Genomic DNA, 12888 nt, shown 5'->3' on the forward strand with positions numbered 1-12888 from the left:
AGTAAAAAACATCACTGCCAACCCATACCATACTCATAGCCCGCCCTGATCACCCGAGACTATACATATTGTATATAAAAACAACCAAAACAAAATTGGGAACCCATTTTAACACTTTTTTTTATAGTGTGAATTTCCAATTAAAAAATGGAGAAATATATATTTAAAAAAATTATTTTTGTTTTACTTTGTGCGCACAAAAAAAAAGCCATTTCGGTCAATTAAAGACTTATTGTCATCTTTTTATGACACAAAGTAAGCAATCTGTAAAAATCGTAAAAAGGACAGAAATATATTCCATGCTATATGTTAATTATAGATAAATTAACACCTAGTGTAACTAGGAAAGACTGGGCCCCATAGCAAACTTTTCATTGGACCCCCCTCCCCTCTGTGCCACACACATACCCCCTTGTAGATAGTGCCCGCCCTCTATATTCTGACATACAGCCCCCCCACAACCCCCTTGTAAATAGTGCACCCCACTTGCTCCTTGTAGATACTTCTTTCCACCTTCCCCTTGTAGATAGTGCCATACAGCCCCCCACTTCCCCCCTGAAGACAGTTCCATAAAGCCCCCACCTCCTCTTGTAGACCGTGCCCTCCACAACTGGATCCTTGCGTAGGCCAGCGTGATCCAGTGACGTAATCATGCTGGCCTGTGCACGGATGAGAGGGAGATAGAGTGAGATCTTATTAAAAGCTAAAAAAATCGGCCTCCCCTCTGACTCCTGTGTACGGTTTTTAGCAGTGAATGATCAGAGCAGGAGGAAGAGTCACAAAGTGGCTTGTGAAATAAGTGGAGTTAATAAACCGGAGTTGAAAAGGTTGAGTTTAAGTCTCTGTAAGTACTCTTATTTCTTTTTAATTTTTCAATTGTTCATTGTTCTTTGTAACTGGGATAATGAATAGCAAGATTGGAGGTTTTCTTCAGTGCACAGGTTTCCCATATGTATGCACGACTGGAACCGGAGTACCAGGGTGAATACCTCTGTGGCAGATGTGAGCAGGTTGTTCATCTGAAAGCTCGCATTAGAGATCTAGAGGAGCAAAATGCAACACTGAGGGCGATGGACAATCTTGAACGGAGCATGCTGCTCACTGAGCACACAGTTAGTGGTGTAGATCTGGAGGGTAAAGACATGGGTCAGCAGAACCAGGCAAGTAGCTGGGTTAACGTAAGGGCAGTAGAAAGGGGTCCAAGAAGAGAAAGGCCAATCCTATATCTGTTATTCCAAGCAAAATTGCAAAGTTGGGTGATGATGCGAGGGTGTCGGTCTCAGAAATGGCAGCTGTAGTGGATACAGATCTCCCTAACAGCCCGGAGAAGAGCCCAGCTAGTAGTCAGTGGGATGGTAATGCAGGTAAGCCAAGACAATTGATAGTTGTAGGGGATTCTATAATCAGGAAGACAGATAGAATAATTTGTCGCTAAGACCGCCTCAACCGAATGGTTTGCTGTCTCCCTGTGCCAGGGTTCAGCATGTGGTGGAACGGGTGGATAAGTTACTGGGAGGGGCTGGTGATGATCCAGCTGTCCTGGTCCAACCAATGACAGAATAAATGGTAGGTGGAGGAGCCTTAGGAATAATTTTAAAGAACTAGGCTACAAGCTGAAGGGAAGGACCTCCAAGGTAGTATTCTCTGAAATACTGCCTGTGCCATGACATAAAAGACACATGAAATGATGGGAAAGACAGCGGGAGCTCAGGGAGTTAAATGCATGGCTTAAGTCTTGGTGTAGAGGAGAAGGCTTTGGGTTCCTAGAGAACTGGGCTGACTTTTCATTGGGGTACAAACTGTATTCTGCAGATGATTTGCACCTAAATGGAAGGGGGTCTGCTGTGCTGGGGGAGAGAATGCTAGCAGGGTTGGTGGAGTATTTAAACTGAGGAGTGAGGTCAATGTAGAACATAAAGGAGTAGTTAGGTTAGAGAGGGGTCAGACTATATTGGTGGGGGGAGAAATAGACTGTGGGGGAAGTATTAATCAACAGGATAAGGAGACCCTCTTGCTACAAAACAACATTGAAAATAAAAATGCCCAAATAATGTCAAATTATTTATATATTTATAAAACACATTATACATTATATTTCTGATACTGAATGTTAAATTGAAAGATAAGTTAAAGTGTATGTTCACAAATGCCAGAAGTCTAGCAAGCAAAATAGGGGAGCTTGAGGCCTTGGTACTCTAGGAACATATAGATATAGTTGGTGTTGCTGAAACATGGCTAGACTCTTCTCATGACTGGGCTGTAAATCTAAATCAGGGTAAATCAGGGTTATAAACAGATGGAGCGTGCAGCACAGGCTGGTAATGTAGTGATAATGGGAGATTTTATTTACAGGGATATAAATTTGGGTCATGGTTCGGCTACAACTGCGAAGGGGAGAAATTTCCTCAACCTGTTGCAGGAAAATCTTTATGGCCCAGTTTGTGGAATACCCAACTGGAAGTAATGCTCTGTTGGATCTGGCCATTTCAAACAATGCAGAGCTAGTTGGGAATGTTACTTGTTCGTGAAAACCTTGGTAGCAGTGATAACAATATAGTTGCTATTGACGCAATTCCGGCCAAAAATATATATTAGACTGAAGGTTTAGGTAGGTGTGTCAACCGACACCTGTATCAGAATACCTGTTCAGATCCAAATAAATCCAATGGTTATACCAATATATCAGAGAGAAGAGACACAGACACATTGCTTGTATGCTCAAAAGCCTTCTCTGGCGTTTATTCATCAAACAATTACAATAATATCTTTCTAAAAAGGAGTAGCTTGATTCCAGCCAATCGTTTACAATGTGATGTTAATTTGGATTTGATTTAGCCAATAGAATATAATGACAATATGTTTTGTCCTGAACCAATCATAGGCTTAGAAGACGTTTGAAATGTAAAACCATGATTTCCCAAAATATACCACGTCATAGATGCTAGGAGTCAGACTGACCCCCTCCCTTATAGTAAACAATGTCATTCTTCAGACGCTCAAGGATGAGAGGCGCCTTATCAAACAAAAATGGGTAAATATTTATCTGTATTCTCCATAGCAAGAGAGAGAGACTAAGGTCTCTTGCACACGACCGTCGTGCCACTCGGGCCGTTTTTGACGGTGTCCGAGTGGCACCCGATAGTCTTCACTGACCCATTCACTTTAGCGTGTGAATCAGGTCCGTGAAAAATGGTCTGAGTCTCCGATCCGAGGAAAGTTTGAACATGTCCTATCTTTCCTCGGATAACTGACGGGACTGGGACGGCACACACAGTCGTGTGCATGAGGTGTAAATATAAACATGCAGTCAAGAACAAATAACATAGAATTGTTTCAGACCATGCTGACATAGATGTATTAGCTTTAAAGCAAGATGACTAATTAATCTCAAAATGGTTCCTGCAGGCCACAAGATGGATTCCAACTATCCAAAATGGACGCCACCATACGAGATGGAGTCTCCGAAGAATGTAATCATTTAAACATATTCGAATAACTTTCACAGTTACATTTTACTTACACTGTAAAAAAAAAAAAAAAAAAACACAGGCTGGGAGGGCAAAAACACTTAATTTTAAGAAGGCCAATTTCCCCAGGATGAGGACGTGAAATCAGGACATAGACTGGGAAGAACTAATGTGAAATAATGGTACAAATGATAAATGGGAGATCTTAAAATCCAGTTTGAATAATTATATTGCAAAACTTATTCCTATAGGTAACAATTATAAACGACTAAAATTAAAACCCACATGGCTTACAACTTCTGTAAAAAGGGCAATAAAAGGGCATTTGAAAAATACAAGACAGAGAGTACAGCTCTAGCCTTTGCAAACTATACAGAGCTTAATAAAATCTGTAAAAAAAAAAGTTATAAATCAGCAAAAATACAAAATGAAAGGCAGGTGGCCAATGATCGCAAAACAAATCCCCACAAAATTCTTCAAGTATATAAATACAAAAAAGCCAAAGTCTGAACATGTAGGATAAAGAGAAGGCAAAGTTACTAAATGGGTTCTTTAGCTCTGTATATAAAACAGAAGAAAGAGGAGCTGATGTAGCCGGTGCCAGTGCTGTTAATACATCAATTAATATACTGAATTGGCTGAATGTAGATATGGTCCAAGCTAAGTTAAATAAAATAAATGTGCACAAGGCCCCGGGACCAGATGGGTTTTACCCTAGAGTTCTTAAAGAGATTAGTTCAGTTATTTCTGTCCCCCTCTTCATAATATTGAAAGATTCTCTAGTGCAGGAGTCTCAAGCACGCGGCCCCTGGGGCAGTCATCTGCAGCCCGCGGGACACAGAGCCGCTAGTACAGGCTCTGCTCCGGGACTCTGTCGAATTCCCTGACATCGCTGTCGACATATTGACAGTGATGTCTGGGGCTTCCTCAGAGTCGGAGTCCTGTGCAGAACGCTAGTACAGGCTCTGCTCCGGGACTCTGGGGAATCCTCTGACATCGCTGTCCTCATATTGACAGCAATGTCTAGGGCTTCCCCAGAGTCGGAGTCCCGTGCAGAGCGCTAGTATCGGCTCTGCTCCGCGACTCTGTGGAATTCCCTGACATCGCTGTCCATATATGGACAGTGTTGTCAGGGTCTTCCCCAGAGCGGAGTCCTGGGCAGAGCGCTACTATAGGCTCTGCTCCGGGACACTGGGCAAGCCTTTGACATCGCTGTCCATACATCAACATTGACGTCAGGGGCTTCCCCAGAGCAGGAGTCCCAGAGATGTCAGGAGCACAGCTGGAGTACCAGGAAGAGCCTATTAGCGCTCTGCCCGGGACTGCAGCTCTGGGTTTGCCCCAGACATCCATGTCCATATATGGACAGTGATGTCAGGAGCAGAGCTGGAATCCCAGGCAGAGTGCTAGAAGTGGCTCTGCTCCGGGACCCCAGCTCTGGGTTTGCCCCAGACATCCATGTCCATATATGGACAGTGATGTCAGGAGCAGAGCTGGAATCATATATGGACACTGATGTCAGTGGCTTACCCGGAGTTCCGGCACAGAGCAACGATCTGGCTGGGGATTCCACTCCTAGAGGGAGCCCCAATCGAGCTATCTACTTGGGGGTGTGTGCCATTATCTGCAGAGGGCACTGTGGCAGCAACTGCGGAGGGCAATGTGGCAGCATATGCGGAGGGCACTGTGGCAGCATATGCGGAGGGCACTGTGGCAGCATCTCCGGAGGGCACTGTGGCAGCATCTGCGGAGGGCACTGTGTCAGCATCTGCGGAGGGCACTGTGGCAGCATCTACGGAGGGCACTGTGGCAGCACCTACGGAGGGCACTGTGGCAGAATCTACAGAGGGCACTGTGGCAGAATCTACAGAGGGCACTGTGGCAGAATCTACAGAGGGCACTGTGGCAGCATCTACAGAGGGCACTGTGGCAGCATCTACAGAGGGCACTGTGGCAGCATCTAGAGGGCACTGTGGCAGCATCTACAGAGGGCACTGTGGCAGCATGTACAGAGGGCACTGTGGCAGCATGTACAGAGGGCACTGTGGCAGCATATACAGAGGGCACTGTGGCAGCATATACAGAGGGCACTGTGGCAGAATCTACAGAGGGCACTGTGGCATTATCTAGGCATGTGTTGCATTATCTACAGAGGGCACTGTGGCATTATCTACAGAGGGCCCTGTGGCATTATCTACAGAGGGCCCTGTGGCATTATCTACAGAGGGCACTGTGGCATTATCTACAGAGGGCACTGTGGCATTATCTACAGAGGGCACTGCGGCATTATCTACAGAGGGCACTGTGGCATTATCTACAGAGGGCACTGCGGCATTATCTACAGAGGGCACTGCGGTATTATCTACAGAGGGCACTGCGGCATTATCTACAGAGGGCACTGCGACATTATCTACAGAGGGCACTGCGGCATTATCTACAGAGGGCACTGTGGCATTATCTACAGAGGGCACTGTGGCATTATCTACAGAGGGCACTGTGGCATTATCTACAGAGGGCACTGTGGCATTATCTACAGAGGGCACTGTGGCATTATCTACAGAGGGCACTGTGGCTTTATCTACAGAGGGCACTGTGGCATTATCTACAGAGGGCACTGTGGCATTATCTACAGAAAGCACTGTGGCATTATCTACAGAGGGCACTGTGGCATTATCTACAGAGGGCACTGCGGCATTATCTACAGAGGGCACTGCGGCATTATCTACAGAGGGCACTGCGGCATTATCTACAGAGGGCACTGCGGCATTATCTACAGAGGGTACTGCGGCATTAGCTACAGAGGGCACTGCGGCATTATCTACTGAGGGTACTGTGGCATTAGCTACAGAGGGCACTGTGGCATTATCTACAGAGGGCACTGTGACATTATCTACATAGGGCACTGTGGCATTATCTACAGAGGGAGGGCACTATGGCATTATCTACAGAGGGCACTGTGGCACTATCTACAGAGGGCACTGTGACATTATCTACAGAGGGAGGGCACTGTGGCATTATCTACAGAGGGCACTGTGGCACTATCTAAAAAGGGTCTGCCCAAACTTAACGTGTGTCTGCCAAACGTTGCCAACTGAGCCGCCGGACTGCATTTAGCGACACAAACTGGAAAACTGGATTGTTGAAATAAGCACGTGGAGAATTCTCTCGAATTTTAAACCTAGCGGTATTATTATAGTAATATAGTGTTATAGTAGTTCAAATAACTAATTGATTAACAATAATTTTGTATTGTATAAAATGTGAAAGTAATGTGGCCCGTCAACTTCCCATTTTTTCTATATTTGGCCACCTACCCGGCCAAGTTTGAGACGCCTGCTCTAGTGACTGGTATAGTGCCAAGGGACTGGCGCAGGGCAAATGTGGTGCCTATTTTCAGAAAGGGCTCTAGGCCTTTCCCGGGTAATTATAGACCAGTAAGCTTAACATCCATTGTGGGGAAAATGTTTGAGGGGCTATTGAGGGACTATATACAGGAGTATGTGCCAAAAAATAGTATTATAAGTGACAGCCAGCACGGTTTTACTAAGGACAGAAGTTGTCAAACCAACCTGATTTTTTCTTTATGAAGAGGTGAGCAGAAGCCTAGACAGAGGGGACGCTGTGGATATAGTGTTTTTGTACTTTGCAAAGGAATTTGACACTGTCTCTCATACACGTCTAATGGGTAAATTAAGGACTATAGCTTTAGAAAGTATAGTTTCTAATTGGATTGAGAATTGGCTCACGGATCGCATCCATAGAGTTGTGGTCAATGATTCCTACTCTGAATGGTCACCGGTTATAAGTGATGTAAATTGTTAACTACTGCCTCTTTTCCTTTGTACCATTTAAACTTGTGGTCAGACTCCTGGGGAAGCAATCAGTGTATTCTGAAACGTCGAGCTCTTTTAGATCTTTTAAATACCTCTAAAAACTTTTTAATTTACTATGGAGAAACTTTGGATTTCTTTTTGGTAATCTCCACCACACCCAAAGAAGAAGGTGAGCCAGTGAGTTTCAGAAGAACCAGACAAGCTGTTTTTTTTCTCTCATATGGCAGTGTAGAAACTTGTGATTTCCTTCTCCTATCTCCACCACACCGAGAGGAGAAGGAGAACCAGCGAGGTCCAGGGGAACCAGACAAGCTGTTTTTCCCATATGGGATTGTGTAAGTACCAAGTACTGACTTTTTATCTGGCTAATTTTCCCCCTTGTTTTAAATTTCTCTGTAAACCCAGACAAGTTCCAACCAGACCGGATTGTCAAGACCTGCTGCTAACCCAGAACTTTTATTACTACAAATAAAAACAGAACTTCCAGCGTGGCTTACTCTATTTATCTACTACTACACAAAGGATGCCCTGGATTTGGAAAAAAATACAAGGAAGAGCAACGAAGCTAATAAGGGGCATGGAGAATCTAAGTTATGAGGAAATATTCAAATATTTAAATCTATTTAGCCTTGAAAAGAGACGACTAAGGGGGACATGATTAACTTATATAAATATATTAATGGCATGTAAAACCCCCTAAAAAAACAAGGGTGCACTCCCTCCGTCTGGAGAAAAAAAGGTTCAATCTGCAGAGGCGACAATCGTTCCTTACTGTGAGAACTGTAAATCTTTGGAATAGTCGGAGCCGGTCACAGCACGGACAGTAGATGGCTTTAAAAATGGCTTAGATCATTTCCTAGAACGAAAAAATATCAAATGCTATGTCAATGTGTAGAATTTCTGTTTCATCCTTTCCCTTTTTCCCATTACTTGGATGAGCTTGATGGACATGTGTCTTTTTTCAACCATACGAACTATATGTAACTATGTAACAGAAGAGTCTGATAAGTTGAGAGAGAGGCATTTTTTGTTAATAAGATGTATAACAAAGTTTCTTATCTGTGCTTGTACTATTAATTTGTGGAAAGCTGTTTATAATTGGAGATACACATTAATGACTTAAACCATGTCTACAAGCACCAGTAATGTAGGGTGTAAGATCAGCAAAAGTTTTGGGATGTTTAACAACATCTGAAGTTGGTGATTTGTTTGTCATTGAAGGTATTGTAAGGCTGTGTACAGAAGTCGTAGTTGTGTACCATGTGGTAAAAAAAAGTGCGATGCAAAACAGCCTGCTGCATATTGCGGTTTTGCAATGTGGGTATTAACCACAAGGTCTTTACAGTTGAAAAATGTTAAAACCTTGTATTTCGCGGTTTTTGACCCCCACAGCACACAACTGCAATGTGTAAACACAGTCTCATGCTGATACTAGACTGGCCACTGTAGGTTTGTTGTTGACCCGTTTAAAAGAGACCTGGACACACTCGGCCGTTTCCATATCTCCCATTCACTATAGAGTGTGGCAGTGCAGCATCTGTAGGGTTTCATAGATCAGACACTTACGCCCAGACTAAATTCATAAATTTATATTTTTCATTAGTGGCATTGTTAGAAGAGGGCACCAGGGTCATGCATGGTGACCTGGGTCTCCCAGCAGCATTGATAAACACATTTAGTTGTATCCACATCCAGATACAATTTATCAATACAGCGTTTGGCCATATACTTTAGGAGTGATGTATGAGCAGCTACTGATTGGCACTTCCTCCTAGACACCTGGGATAGCAGCAGAAGCCACAGTATTGGCAGAACACGGAACAGCAGCAGGACCAGTATTAGAAGGCACTTGAGGCACACTATTTGTGGCAGCAGAAAACATAGTACTTGGTGCACCTGGGGCAGCAGGCACTGTATTGGGACAGCAGTGTGGCAGTGTTAGGCTGGGTTCACACGACCTATTTTCAGACGTAAACGAGGTGTATTAGGGTATGTTCACACGCTAGCTGTCATTTACGGCTGAAATGACAGCCTGTTTTCATAAACAGCTGCGTCGCTTCAGCCGTAAAAGCAGCTCCTCGTAATATACGAGGCGTCTGTGACGCTCGTATATCTTGAGCTGCTCTTCATTGAGTTCAATGAAGTACAGCTCAAATTACGTTGCAAAGAAGTGCCCTGCACTTCTTTGCCGAGGCAGACAATTTACGCGTCGTCGTTTGACAGCTGTCAAACGACGACGCGTAAATTACAGGTCGTCTGCACAATACGTCGGCAAACCCATTCAAATGAATGGGCCGATGTTTGCCGACGTATTGTACCCCTAGTTTCAGACGTAAAACGAGGCATAATACGCCTCGTTTACGTCTGAAAATAGGTCGTGTGAACTCAGCCTTATGCCTCGTTTTACGTCTGAAAATAGGGCTACAATACGTCGGCAAACATCTGCCCATTAATTTGAATGGGTTTGCCGACGTACTGTGCAGACGACCTGTCATTTATGCGTCGTCGTTTGACAGCTGTCAAACGACGACGCGTAAAAATACAGCCTCGTCAAAAGAAGTGCAGGACACTTCTTTCAGACGTAATTTGAGCCGTTCTTCATTGAACTCAATGAAGAGCAGCTCAAGATTTACAGCTGTCAGAGAAGCCTCACAAAATGTGAGGAGGAGCAATTACGGCTGAAACGAGGCAGCTGTTTTCTCCTTGAAAACAGTCTGTCATTTCAGACGTAAAAGCAAGCAAGCGTGTGCACATACCCTTAAAGGGAATGGGGAGTTTGAATTGCCAGAGAAGGGTATGGATACTCTGCAAAAGTTAGAAGACAAATATACGAGTGCGGCAAACACAACAGTGAAGAGCCATAGCTGGAAAAAGCTTTCATGACTGGGCAGATGGGGAAGACAGGGAAAGCAAAGCACTACAAATCAGAGAAGACAGCAACCGTGAATCATTGTATTTAACTGTGCCCCTAATACCCAACTGTATAGTGGTAATATTTGGTCATTGTAGGATTGTATTATTTTAAGATACACTATTATATATAGATTTCAGTGCCTAAGTCTTCCACCCGTGCCCAGGTATCTTTCGTTTCTACCACTTATTCTTTATTATTTCAATAATTGATTTCACAACTTTGATGAATCTTAACCTTAATTTGTGATTTTGGCTTACATTCTCTATATGACCTACAAACCAAAAAGTAGAATTAATATATATATAAAAAAAGGATTACCATGTTAGACTCTTAACTCCTTACACTTGTGACATTAGTAAGTTATATACAAATAATAGGATTAAGGAGCAGTTCTTTTTTATGAAAGGATGCCCAGCTGGATGTCCTCTGATGACCTCACATCTTCTTTCACAAAGAATCCTTGCCTCAGACCACAGTGACATTATGCAATGGCTGGAATGAATACATTTCTGAACAAACATTGTTTGTTTTTTTTCGCAATTACTTTTTCCCTTATGCATTTGACCGGTGTCACTAGAGTAAGCTATGCAACCAGGCAACCATCTCTGTAGGTTATTAATTTAAGAATACAAAAGTGCGTCAGCCATTATAAAAGAGTTCTGAATGAAGTAATATATTCTAACTCTGCAGCTATCTACTCGTTGACATGCTGCATTAACTTGGACCAAAATGGGTTTTGATCTGGTCAATTTGATCATTTATCTTATGTTACAAGCCGCAACTTTATGTTACAAATCAAACTGCAAATATAATACTATATATATATATATATACACACACATACAAAAGACAAAATGATCGCAGCACTCCAAAAGATAGTTGCAAGTAAAAATGTTTATTGTTCCATGTCAAAAGACAGCTACCTTTCAGTCCTCCCACAGGACCTATCTCAAGCTAAAGTGATGTGTGCACAGTGGGGTTTTATACCCTTGCATAACAATTACATCATCAGCCGTAATCAATCAAAAATAATATCGATATTTGACTAGTAAAACATATAAAACATGTGCATCAATGTACATAGGTCTCTGAAGAATTTGACACACAGACATGTTGGTTTGTCGCTTTTCCAGAACCCTCTCCACCTATACACCATCCATCAAACAAACTCATAATCCACATTGCCCCAGATGGTAATAATGATCCCTCAGTTCTCAACATAATAAAAGTGCCCAATCAGTAACTGTGCCCTTTGTGCCCCCACAGCAGTAATGCACTGTAGATAACGCCACACACTGCCCTCTGTAGATAGCGCCACACACAGCCCCCTGTAGATAGAACCACTGTCCTCCCCCTTGTATATAGTGCCACACATCCCCTTGTAGATAGTGCCACACAGCCTCCCTAGTATATAGTGCCACACAGCCCACCTAGTATATAGTGGCACAAAGCAACCCCTTGCAGGGGCGTAGCTAAAGGCTCATGGGCCCCGATGCAAAAGTTCTTATTGGGCCCCCCCCCCCCGCAAACTTCTCATGGCCGACGGTCCGCAGCTTTCAGCTGCATCGCTGGGTCTCCTAAGTGACCCAACAATGCAGCACTAGCAGCTGAGGGCGTCACTAAGGCTGGGTTCACACACCCTATTTACGGACGTAATTCGGGCGTTTTAGCATTGAATTACGTCCGAAAATGCGGCTAAAAAGCGTTGGCAAACATCTGCCCATTCATTTGAATGGGTCTTACGATGTTCTGTGCCGACGGTCATTTTTTTTTATGCGCCACTGTCAAAAGGCGGCGTGTAAAAAAGACGCCCGCGTCAAAGAAGTGCCTGTCACTTCTTCAGACGTAAATGGAGCCGTTTTCCATGGACTCCATAGAAAAACAGCTCCAATTACGTCCGTAATGGACGCAGCGAAAGACGCCTGCACATGCCATTACGGTGCTGTTTTCTCCTGAAAACAGCACCGTAATTTCAGCCGTAACAGACGCTGCCGTGTGAACATACCCTCAGGGCTTAAAACGTCAGGGGAAATAGCCCCAATACATATGGGTCCGTCCAAAAAAAAGTGTGTATATGAGACAGCATAGCATATCTATAGCACTACGACCCTATAAACTATGGATAGGATTAGATACAGTGGCTCAGCAGACAGTATCACACATGATAGGATTAGATACAGTGGCCCAGCAGACAGTATCACACATGATAGGATTAGATACAGTGGCTCCGCAGACAGTACCACACATGATAGGATTAGATACAGTGGCTCAGAAGGCAGTATCACACATGATAGGATTAGATACAGTGGCTCAGCAGACAGTATCACACATGATCGGATTAGATATAGGGCCCAGCAGACAGTATCACACAAGATACGATTAGATACAGGGCCCAGCAGACAGTATCACACATGATTGGATTAGATACACAGCTCAGCAGACAGTATCACAAATGATTGGATTAGATACAGGGCCCAGCTCACTGACATTGCGGCTCCAGCGCTGGACCCAGGATAGGTAAGAATAATAATTTTGCTTCTTTATGTGTTACTGATTATTTTTGTGTGTTTGTGGCTTTTTTACAGGTTCGGTTGTTGGACTTCGGATTCGAGGACTTCAATGACGGCGTTTTTTTTTATTCTCAATAAAATGGTTAATGAGGGTTGTGTTTTAT

The sequence above is a fragment of the Rhinoderma darwinii genome, chromosome 5 (assembly GCF_050947455.1).
Source record: "Rhinoderma darwinii isolate aRhiDar2 chromosome 5, aRhiDar2.hap1, whole genome shotgun sequence".
Taxonomy (NCBI): domain Eukaryota; kingdom Metazoa; phylum Chordata; class Amphibia; order Anura; family Rhinodermatidae; genus Rhinoderma; species Rhinoderma darwinii.